This window comes from Scyliorhinus torazame, chromosome 7, assembly GCF_047496885.1.
Source record: "Scyliorhinus torazame isolate Kashiwa2021f chromosome 7, sScyTor2.1, whole genome shotgun sequence".
Lineage (NCBI taxonomy): Eukaryota > Metazoa > Chordata > Chondrichthyes > Carcharhiniformes > Scyliorhinidae > Scyliorhinus > Scyliorhinus torazame.
This window is the reverse complement of record NC_092713.1, coordinates 59573022-59585382: the sequence shown is the minus strand read 5'-3', so window position 1 is coordinate 59585382 and position 12361 is coordinate 59573022.

The following is a 12361-nucleotide window of genomic DNA, read 5'->3' as shown; positions in this document are numbered from 1 at the left end:
GCTGCGCTAGCAATCTGCTGGCCTTCTCCCCATGCTCATACATCACTCCCCTCGCCTTCCTAAGTTGTTCCACGGCCCTACTCGTTGATAGCACCCCCAGTTCCGCCTGCAATCTCCGTCTCTCCCTGAGTAGGTCCTCCCCCGGGGACCCCGCATGCTCCTCGTCTATCCGGTGAATTTCCCTAACCAATCTGTCCATTTCTGCTCTGTCCGCCCCGATTCTGTGAGCCCAAATTGAGATCAGCTCCCCCCTCACTATTGCCTTCAGCGCCTCCCACAGGGTTGCTGCTGAGACCTCCCCCGTATCGTTCACCTGCAAGTAATTTTGCATACACTTCCGAAGTCTCTCACATATCCCCTCCTCCGTCAACAGTCCTACATCTAACCTCCATTGCGTTGGTAATTCGCACCCCCCGACCTGCAGGTCCACCCAGTGCGGGGCATGGTCCGAGATAGTGATTGCCGAGTATTCCGTATTCTTTACCTCCCCTACACAGTCCCTGCTCACGATAAAAAAATAAATCCTAGAATATACATTATGAACATGCGAATAAAACGAGAAGCCCCTTCCCGTCGGCTGTCTGGCTCTCCATGTGTCCACAGCCCCCATTTGCTCCATGAACCCTTTCAGCTCACTTGCCATTGCTGGGAGTCTGCCCGTTCTGGGACATGACCGGTCCAGCCCCGGGTCAGGGACCGTATTAAAGTCTCCCCCCCCCCCCATTATCAACTTACGTGAGTCTAGGTCCGGGATCTTCCCCAGCACTCTTTTGATAAAGTCAACGTCGTCCCAGTTCGGGGCATATATGTTCACCAGCACCACTCTTCTCTCCTCCAGCTTGCCCCTTACCATAAGGAATCTGCCCCCGCCGTCTGCGACTACGCCCTCCGCCTCAAATTGAACCCGCTTATTGATCATAATTGCTACCCCCCTGGACTTAGAATCCAAGTCCGAGTGGAAGACCTGGCTGATCCAGCCCCTCCTTAGCCTAGTCTGGTCAGACACTTTCAGATGTGTCTCCTGCAACATAATTACATCCGCCTTTAGAGCCCGCAAATGCGCAAACACACGTGCCCTTTTAACTGGCCCATTAGTCCCCTGACATGCCTGGTGATCTGCCTGGTTGGGGGGCACAACCTCCCACCCCGCTGGTCAGCCATAACCTTTCTTGGGCCCGCCCCCGGCCCGTGCGCCGTGCCATTCCTGGCTCGCCTCTTGGCTGCCTCCACCCCCGACCTCCTTTCCATTACCTACTTCAGATCCCCCCCACGTCAGCAAAATAACCACCCCCCCCCCCCCCCCCCCAGCAACATCCCCCGATAACCCCACCCCTGCCATTCACCGGCTGTATTCTCCCCCCCCCACCTGACTCCCTTGACTAGCCAATCTGCTAGCCCGGTGACTCATCGCTCTGGTGCCCCCTTGACTCACTTCCATTGTTTCCCCGACCTCATCTCCCCACTCCCCAGCACACCATCCCCCACTCCGACCCACTGGAGCAGTCTCACTAAGATGGGAAAAATCAAACAGCAACGCGAGGCTGCTCCAGGTACAATAAAGTTCCAGCTGTGTACACAGAAAAGTGTTAGCCCACGTCCCTTTCTGAGCACCAAAAAGAAAAGAAAACAAATATATAACACCTCAATACAAGGAAAAAGACCATTCAAGAGGTGGGGGGGGGGGGGGGGGGGGGGGGGGAATACCCTCCCCCCACATCCCCCACAGGCAAAAACTGCCCCCTTCACTGACCCATCAATCCTGACAATTCCTCCTTGAAGAAATCGAACAGTTTTCACCTCCGGGTGAACCGCTCTACCGACCCCCCGCAGAGCGAACTTGATCTTCTCCAACCTCAGAAATTCTGTCAGGTCACTCACCCAGACCGTTGCCTTCAGTGGCTCCGAATCCCTCCAACATAACAAAATCCATCTCCGGGCTATCAGGGAGGTAAAGGCCAATACATCGGCCTCGCTTTCGCCCCGCCCCCCCCCCCTCCTCCCTGCCCTGCAGTCCCAGGTCTTCTGACACCCCAAATATCGCCACCTCCGGATTTGGGGCCACCCCACCCCCAGACCCTCAGGCATAACATCTGAGAACCCCTGCCAGAACACCCTCAATCTTGGACACGCCCAGAACATGTGGACCTGATTCACGGGGTTAAATGCACACCACCCACATCTGTCTTCCACCCCCTCAAAAAAACCTGCTCATCCTCACCACCGTCATGTGGGCCCTATGCACCACTTTAAAATGGATGAAGTTTAACCTCACACACGACAAGGACGAATTCACCCTCCACAAAGCCTCAGCCCATGTTCCAGCTCCTCGCCCAATTCCTCCTCCCACTTGCGCTTAACATCCTCCAGCCGGGCACCATCCCACTCTCCTCCTCCACCCGGGCACCATCCCACTCTATCAGCTCCTTGTAAATATCCAAACGCTCTCCCTTCCCCTATATCGTCCTCCGACAGAAATTTAGCACTGGAGGTGGAAACCCTGGGAAAGACGGCACCTCTCTCCTCACAGAATCCTGAAGCTGCAGGTACCTGAACCCATTCCCCTTAGACAACTCAAACAATCCCTCCAACTTCTCCAGCCCCGCAAATCTACCCCCTATAAACAGGTCCCTGAAATACTCAATCCCCGTCTGCCGCCATCCCCGGAACCTCGCACCCGGTCTCGCCGGCACAAACCTGTAGTTATCGCAAATAGGCGTCCACAACAACATATCCTCCAACCCCAGATTCCAGGATCCTCAGTAATTTGCTTTTATCTGCCAAGTACTGCTTACACTGCCCCCACACCCTTAAAGCCGACACCACCACTGGACTAACAGAAAACCTGGCCGGCGAGAACGGCAGAGGCACCAACAACAAAGCCCACGAGCACGCCCCCCTACACGATGCCGCCTCCACCCATCGCCAAACCGACCTCTCCTCCACGGCCATTTCCTCACCATCGCAATGTTTGCAGCCCAATAATAATTTATCAAATTCGGAACGCCAACCCCACTCCCAACCTCACTCCAGAAAAGCCCGTTGCACCCGCTCAGCCTTCCCCATCCACACAAACCCCAAAATCAACCCATTGACTGTTTTGAAAAACAACTTGGGGACAAAGATGGGAGGTTCTGAAAAACGAACAGAAACCTAGGCAGCACCATCATTTTCACTGTCTGCAGTCGCCCTGCCAGTGGCAACGGCAGAACATTCTATCTCCTAAAATCCGCCTTCATCCTCTCCACCAATCGAGCCAAATTCAACCTATGCAGCTGGGCCAGCTCCGCGCCACCTAATTACCGAGGTATCTAAAGCTCGTCTCCACAACCCTAAACTTCAGCTCCCCTAGTCTCCTCTCCTGCAGCCTCGCATTGATCCCTAATCCCATTATTAATCAAGAACCTATCTATCTCTGTCTTAAAGATACTCAGTGACTTGGCCGCCACACCCTCCTGCGACAAAGAGTTCCACAGGTTCACCACCCTCTGGCTGATGAAATTCCTCCTCATCTCAGTTTTAAAGGATCATCCCTTCAGTCTGAGGCCGTGCCCTAGGGTTCTAGTTTCTCCTACTAGTGGAAACATCCATTCCATGTCCACTCTATCTAGGCCTCTCAGTATTCTGCAAGTTTCAATTTGATTCCCCCTCATCCTTCTAAACTCCTTTGAGTGCAGACCCAGAGTCCTCAACCACTCCTCATATGACAAGTCCTTCATTCCGGGCATCATCCTTGTGAACCTCCTCCAGACCCTCTCCATGGCCAGCACATCCTTCCTTAGATACAGGCCCACACTGCTCACAATATTCCAAATGGGGTCTGACCAGAGCCTTATACAGCTTCGATAGGTAAGTGATTAGAATACACTTACCTCTCTTTGATGTGGTCAATGTTTGTAAGCATTGGGGTTTCACCACTTGAGTCACTGATCCATGAAGGGAAATGAATGAATCAAGGCTACAGCTGGTTTGTGGAAGCTGCAATCACATCCCATTACTAGAAAGTTATGAATGGCTTGCAACTAATGGATTTGGGAGTCGAACACACAGGTCACAACTGTTCCCTTTCGAGGAATAGCCACTTGGAGCATCCAGGTAAGTGTTACAGCTGTATTTCTTTTCACTGCCGTTGTCTGGACTGCTCTCTAGTTTCCAGGGATCTCTTTCCTGGGGATGGGGAGTCCCTCATGTCAGGAGGGTCCCTGAGGGAGGACCGGGATCACTTTAGTTATGGGGTCTCTGTGGGGGGTGCCTCTAGTTAGGGGTTTGCTACAGGGGGGGTTCTTCAATTAGGGGGTCCTGGGGGGTCCCCTAATTTATGGAATCCCTAGGGGAGGTCTCACTATTCAAGGGATCCCTGGGGGGTCTCCCTCTTCATGGGTCCCGGAGGGGTGTGTGGGGGTCTGTCAGAAGAGGGGTGGCCAGGTAGTGCATTGCGTGGGGGAGGGTGGCTCTGGATGGACCTTGGGGGCAACTCCCCAAAGGGATTACTCCCTTGGCCCAGCGCAAGGTCTACCACATCAGGGCCACGGTGGTAAATACCAATTCAGCGGACAATCACAGAGGGCCGGAGGCTCTGGTGCCAGGCCCCAAATGGATGCAAATGGGGAAGACCCATTTGTATTGATTTATATCCTCCCGCTGGCACACGGTAGTGAAATTCAATCCTGGCGCCAGTGGGGTAGTCGCAGTGCTCTAACTGTGAGATGTGGCAGATCTGTGACGCTTCCAGCGTTCCAGTCGACTACATCTGCAGTAAGTGTAACCAATGGCAGCTCCTCACAGACCACGTGGTTCGGTTGGAGCAGCAGTTGGATGCACTTAGGAGCATGCAGGTGGCGGAAAGCGTCATAGATAGGAGTTATAGAGACGTGGTCACACCCAAGGTGCAGGCAGACAGATGGGTGACCGCTAGAAAGGGCAGGCAGTCAGCGCAGGAATCCTGTGTGGCTGTCCCTCTCTCTAACAGGTACATCATTTTGGATACTGTTGAGGGGGATAGCCTATCAGGGGAAAACAATAGCAACCAGACAGTGACACCACAACTGGCTCTGTTGCTCAGCAGGGGAGGGCAAAGTGCAGGAGGATGATAGTTATAGGAGACTCTATAGTAAGGGACATAGATAGGCACTTCTGTGGACATGAAAGAGACTCAGGATGGTATGTTTCCTCCCTGGTGCCAGGGTCAAGGATGTCTCTGAATGAACACAGGACATCCTGAAGGTGGACGGTGAACAGCCAGAGGTTGTAGTACACATAGGTACTAATGCCATAGGCAGGAAGAGTGATGAGGTCCTGCAGAAGGAGTTCAGGCAGTAAGCTAAAAAGCAGGACCTCTAGGGTTATAATCTCAGGATTACTCCCTGTGCAGGAATGCACGGTGGCGCAGAGGGCTAGCACTGTGGCCTCATGGCGCCGAGGTCCCAGGTTCGATCCCGGCTCTGGGTCACTGTCCGTGTGGAGTTTGCACATTTTCCCCGTGTTTGTGCGTGTTTCACCCCACAAACCAAATAGATGTGTAGGCTAGGTGGATTGGCCACGCTAAAGTCCCCTTAATTGGAAAAAATGAATTGGGTATTCTAAATTTATTTTAAAATTTTTTTTAAAGTATTACTCCCTGGGCCACGTGCCAGTGAGGCTAAAAATAGGAGGATAGTGCAGCTAAACACGTGGCTAAACTGGTGGTGTAGGAGGCAGGGTTTCAGCTTTTTGGACCATTGGGATCTCTTCCGGGGCCGGTGGGACCTGTACAAGAAGGATGGGTTGCATCTAAACTGGAGGGGCACTGATATCCTGGCTGGGAGGTTTGCTAGATTCACTCGGGAGTGTTTAAACTAGTATGGCAGGGGAGTGGGCACCAGAATGTGTGGTTAGAAGGTGTAATAACTGAAGGGGAAATAGAGAACCAAAATAAAAGAACAACATCACCCTCAGGCAGAGCAAAAATGTGAAAAGGGAGGTGGTCAATGCAGGATTGAGGGTGTGGTACCTAAATGCGCGCAGTATACGGAACAAGGTAAATGAGCTTGTTGCGCACATTGAAATTGGCCGGTACAATGTTGTGGGCATCACAGAGACGTGGCTGCAAGGGGATCAGGGCTGGGATCTAAATATCCAAGTATATGTGTCCTATTGAAAGGACAGGCAGATGGGCAAAGGGGGTGGGGTTGCATTGTTAGTAAGGAATGAAGTTAAATTGATAGCAAGAAGCAATATAGGATCAGAAGGCATAGAATCTTCGTGGGTAGAGTTGAGGAATCGCAAAGGTAAAAAGACCCTGATGGGAGTTATGTACAGGCCCCCTAGCAGTAGTCAGGATGTGGGGCGGAAAATAAATCAGGAGATAGAAAAGGCATGTAAAAAAGGCAATTACAATAATCATATCATCAAATTTACAGTGCAGAAGGAGGCCATTCGGCCCATCGAGTCTGCACCGGCTCATGGAAAGAGCACCCTGTCATGTTGGGTGCTCTGCTACACAGACGAACCAACACGGTTGCGGACGGTACAACTCAGTTTTATTACTAACAGTATTAACATTTGTAAACTGGTTACTGTGGTTCGTTCATTACCCTCTAACCTGTGGACCCAGCCGTAACACTATCTTGGAGTGGCACTCAGCACATGGTGAATGTCTGAGTGGTTTGCTGTGAGTTCTGTGCCCTGAGCTGTCTCCTGCTGGAATTAATCGGAAGTGTCGTGTTCCACGTTTTATAGTGTGTCTGCTCTTGCTTGTGATTGGCTGTGATGTTGCATGTGTAGTTATTGGTCCGTTGATCTGTCCGTCAGTGTGTGTGTTTGTTTGCACCATGATGTTTACCTGAATATCATGACATCCCCCTTTTTTACAAGAATATGTGCCTATGTGGTAATAAATATGGATGTGTACGGAGTGCAGCTGAATGTGTGTGTGCAATATCTACAACATGTACATGAGGCTAATCTATATACATAGGAAGGTGTCAGGTGCAACATAGCAACGAGGTTGTACCATTAACAAAACAAGTGTAAACATCAGGCATCAAAAACGAACTCCTGTAACGACAAAAGAGAAACTTATTAACATAGTGGCATAAAACTTTTAGTGAGTCCAATGTTCAAACAGGCTCATAAGTCCAGCCTAGTAGGTGGGCGACGAATTCGGGTTGACCGCCTCAAGGGTGGGTTAGGAACCACCGGCTGAGGAATGGGCCTGGCCACAGGCAGCAGAGAAATGGGCATGGTGGCAGGAAGCTCCACAAATTCGACATCAGGAACAACAGGAGGGCGTGACACCGGTGTATGATCACATAGCGAGCGTGGAGGCAGGCGAAGAGCCCGGCGATTGCGCCGGCGAATGGCGCCATCAGGCATGCGAACCAGGAATGAGCGGGGAGCCACGCGTCGGAGAACTTCGGCAGTTGGCGACCAGCCACCCTCAGGCACGTGGATGCGGATGTTGTCTCCAGGCGCCAAGGCAGGAAGATCAATTGCCCGAGTGTCATGTGCCACCTTCTGCTCAGCACACTGCTGTCGCATCCTTTGCAGTATTGGAATGTGGTCGAGTGTAGGGACAAGAATGGATGGCACAGTGGTCCTGAGGGCACGACCCATCAACAGCTGGGCTGGTGAGAGGCCAGTGGGGCCGAGCAATAGACCAGCAGGGCTAACCAGAAATCCGATCCGGCATCAGCAGCCTTGCAGAGGAGCCTCTTGACGATATGAACGCCCTTTTCCGCCTTGCCATTTGACTGGGGATGCAGAGGGCTGGACGTCACATTGTGAAGCCATATGAAGCAAGAAAATAAGACCATTCTTGGCTTGCAAAACAGGGCCCATTGTCCGACATGACAGTAAGCGGAATGCCATGGCGAGCGAAGGTGTCTTGCATGTCCTTATGACAGCGGACGATGTTAAATCGTGCAGGCGTATGACCTCTGGATAATTTGAAAAGTAATCCATGATGATTACGTAGTCCCTGCCAAGCGCATGAAAGAGGTCCACACCCACCTTCGTCCAGGGGGACGTCATGGGGCTGAAGCGTTTTGTGGGGTTGCGCCGGCTGAAACCGTTGGCAGGTGGGGCAGTTGAGCACCATGTTGGCAATGTCATCGCTGATGCCCGGCCAGTATACAGCTTCTCGGGCCCTCCGTCTGCACTTCTCAACCCCGAGATGGCCTTTGTGTAGTTGGTCGAGGACCAGCTTGTGCATGCTGTGTGGAATTACAATCCGGTCCAGCTTTAGGAGGACACCGTCAATGACGGCCAAGTCGTCCCGGACATTGTAGAATTGTGGGCACTGTCCTTTGAGCCACCCACCCATCATGTGGCGCATCACACGTTGAAGAAGGGAGTCAGCCGCAGTCTCCCGGCGAATACGGGCCAGACTTGAATCGTCAACTGGCAGATTGGCCGATGTGAAGGCCACCTGCGCTTCGACCTGACAGACGAACCCCTCTGAATCGGGCGGTGTGCTCACTGCTCTGGATAGGGCATCCGCAATGATGAGGCCCTTACCCGGGGTGTAGACCAGTTGGAAGTCGTACCTCCGGAGCTTGAGTAGGATGCGCTGGAGGCGAGTGGTCATCTCGTTCAGGTCTTTATGTATGATGCTGACCAGGGAACGATGGTCGGTTTCCACGGTAAACTGGGAGAGACCATACACTTAATCGTGGAACTTGTCTATTCCGGTCAACAAGCCCAGGCACTCCTTCTCGATCTGCGCATTGCGCTGTTCTGTGGGGGTCATGGCCCGCGAGGCATAGGCGACCGGGGCCCATGATGCAGTGTCGTCCCGTTGCAGGAGTACCGCCCCAATGCCGGACTGGCTGGCATCAGTCAAGATCTTCGTATCATAGAACATAGAACATAGAACAATACAGCGCAGTACAGGCCCTTCGACCCACGATGTTGCACCGAAACAAAAGCCATCTAACCTACACTATGCCATTATCATCCATATGTTTATCCAATAAACTTTTAAATGCCCTCAATGTTGGCGAGTTCACTACTGTAGCAGGTAGGGCATTCCACGGCCTCACTACTCTTTGCGTAAAGAACCTACCTCTGACCTCTGTCCTATATCTATTACCCCTCAGTTTAAAGTTATGTCCCCTCGTGCCAGCCATATCCATCCGCGGGAGAAGGCTCTCACTGTCCACCCTATCCAACCCCCTGATCATTTTGTATGCCTCTATTAAGTCTCCTCTTAACCTTCTTCTCTCCAACGAAAACAACCTCAAGTCCATCAGCCTTTCCTCATAAGATTTTCCCTCCATACCAGGCAACATCCTGGTAAATCTCCTCTGCACCCGCTCCAAAGCCTCCACATCCTTCCTATAATGCGGTGACCAGAACTGTACGCTATACTCCAAATGCGGCCGTACCAGAGTTCTGTACAGCTGCAACATGACCTCCCGACTCCGGAACTCAATCCCTCTACCAATAAAGGCCAACACTCCATAGGCCTTCTTCACAACCCTATCAACCTGGGTGGCAACTTTCAGGGATCTATGTACATGGACACCTAGATCCCTCTGCTCATCCACACTTTCAAGAACTTTACCATTAGCCAAATATTCCGCATTCCTGTTATTCCTTCCAAAGTGAATCACCTCACACTTCTCTACATTAAACTCCATTTGCCACCTCTCAGCCCAGCTCTGCAGCTTATCTATATCCCTCTGTAACCTGCTACATCCTTCCACACTATCGACAACACCACCGACTTTAGTATCGTCTGCAAATTTACTCACCCACCCTTCTGCGCCTTCCTCTAGGTCATTGATAAAAATGACAAACAGCAACGGCCCCAGAACAGATCCTTGTGGTACTCCACTTGTGACTGTACTCCATTCTGAACATTTCCCATCAACCACCACCCTCTGTCTTCTTTCAGCTAGCCAATTTCTGATCCACATCTCTAAATCACCCTCAATCCCCAGCCTCCTTATTTTTTGCAAAAGCCTACCATGGGGAACCTTATCAAACGCTTTGCTGAAATCCATATACACCACATCAACTGCTCTACCCTCATCTACCTGTTCAGTCACCTTCTCAAAGAACTCGATAAGGTTTGTGAGGCATGACCTACCCTTCACAAAGCCATGCTGACTATCCCTGATCATATTATTCCTATCTAGATGATTATAAATCTTGTCTCTTATAATCCCCTCCAAGACTTTACCCACTACAGACGTGAGGCTCACCGGTCTATAGTTGCCGGGGTTGTCTCTGCTCCCCTTTTTGAACAAAGGGACCACATTTGCTGTCCTCCAGTCCTCTGGCACTATTCCTGTAGCCAATGATGACATAAAAATCAAAGCCAAAGGTCCAGCAATCTCTTCCCTGGCCTCCCAGAGAATCCTAGGATAAATCCCATCAGGTCCCGGGGACTTATCTATTTTCAGCCTGTCCAGAATTGCCAACACCTCTTCCCTACGGACCTCAATGCCATCTATTCTATTAGCCTGGGGCTCAACATTCTCCTCCACAACATTATCTTTTTCCTGAGTGAATACTGACGAAAAATATTCATTTAGTATCTCGCCTATCTCTTCAGACTCCACACACAATTTCCCATCCCTGTCCTTGACTGGTCCTACTCTTTCCCTAGTCATTCGCTTATACCTGACATACCTATAGAAAGCTTTTGGGTTTTCCTTGATCCTTCCTGCCAAATACTTCTCATGTCCCCTCCTTGCTCGTCTTAGCTCTCTCTTTAGATCCTTCCTCGCTACCTTGTAACTATCCATCGCCCCAACCGAAACTTCACACCTCATCTTCACATAGGCCTCCTTCTTCCTCTTAACAAGAGATTCCACTTCCTTGGTAAACCACGGTTCCCTCGCTCGACGCCTTCCTCCCTGTCTGACCGGTACATACTTATCAAGAACACGCAGTAGCTGATCCTTGAACAAGCCCCACTTATCCAGTGTGCCCAACACTTGCAGCCTACTTCTCCACCTTATCCCCCCCAAGCCACGTCTAAAGGCATCATAATTGCCCTTCCCCCAGCTATAACTCTTGCCCTGCGGTGTATACTTATCCCTTTCCATCATTAACGTAAACGTCACCGAATTGTGGTCACTGTCCCCAAAGTGCTCTCCTACCTCCAAATCCAACACCTGGCCTGGTTCATTACCCAAAACCAAATCCAACGTGGCCTCACCTCTTGTTGGCCTGTCAACATATTGTTTCAGGAAACCCTCCTGCACACACTGTACAAAAAACGACCCATCTATTGTACTCGAACTATATCTTTTCCAGTCAATATTTGGAAAGTTAAAGTCTCCCATAATAACTACCCTGTTACTTTCGCTCTTATCCAGAATCATCTTCACCATCCTTTCCTCTACATCCCTAGAACTATTAGGAGGCCTATAAAAAACTCCCAACAGGGTGACCTCTCCTTTCCTGTTTCTAACTTCAGCCCATACTACCTCGGAAGAAGAGTCCCCATCTAGCATCCTCTCCGCCACCGTAGTACTGCTCTTGACTAGCAGCGCCACACCTCCCCCTCTTTTGCCTCCTTCTCTGAGCTTACAAAAACACCTAAACCCCGGAACCTGCAACATCCATTCCTGTCCCTGCTCTATCCATGTCTCCGAAATGGCCACAACATCGAAGTCCCAGGTACCAACCCATGCTGCCAGTTCCCCTACCTTGTTTCGTATACTCCTGGCATTGAAGTAGACACACTTCAAACCACCTACCTGAACACTGGCCCCCTCCTGCGACGTCAAATCTGTGCTCCTGACCTCTATACTCTCATTCTCCCTTACCCTAAAACTACAATCCAGGTTCCCATGCCCCTGCTGCATTAGTTTAAACCCCCCCAAAGAGCACTAACAAATCTCCCCCCCAGGATATTTGTGCCCCTCAGGTTCAGATGTAGACCATCTTTCTGTAGAGGTCCCACCTTCCCCAGAAAGAGCCCCAGTTATCCAGAAATCTGAATCCCTCCCGCCTGCACCATCCCTGTAGCCACGTGTTTAAATGCTCTCTCTCCCTATTCCTCATCTCACTATCACGTGGCACGGGCAACAACCCAGAGATAACAACTCTGTTTGTTCTAGTTCTGAGCTTCCATCCTAGCTCCCTGAAAGCCTGCCTGACATCCTTGTCCCCTTTCCTACCTATGTCGTTAGTGCCAATGTGGACCACGACTTGGGGCTGCTCCCCCTCCCCCCCTAAGGACCCGGAAAACACGATCCGAGACATCACGTACCCTTGCACCTGATGGCAACATACCAAACGTGAGTCTCTCACGCTCCCACAAAATCTCCTATCTGTGCCCCTGACTATAGAGTCCCCAATTACTAATGCTCTGCTCCTCTCCCCCCTTCCCTTCTGAGCAACAGGGACAGACTCTGTGCCAGAGGCC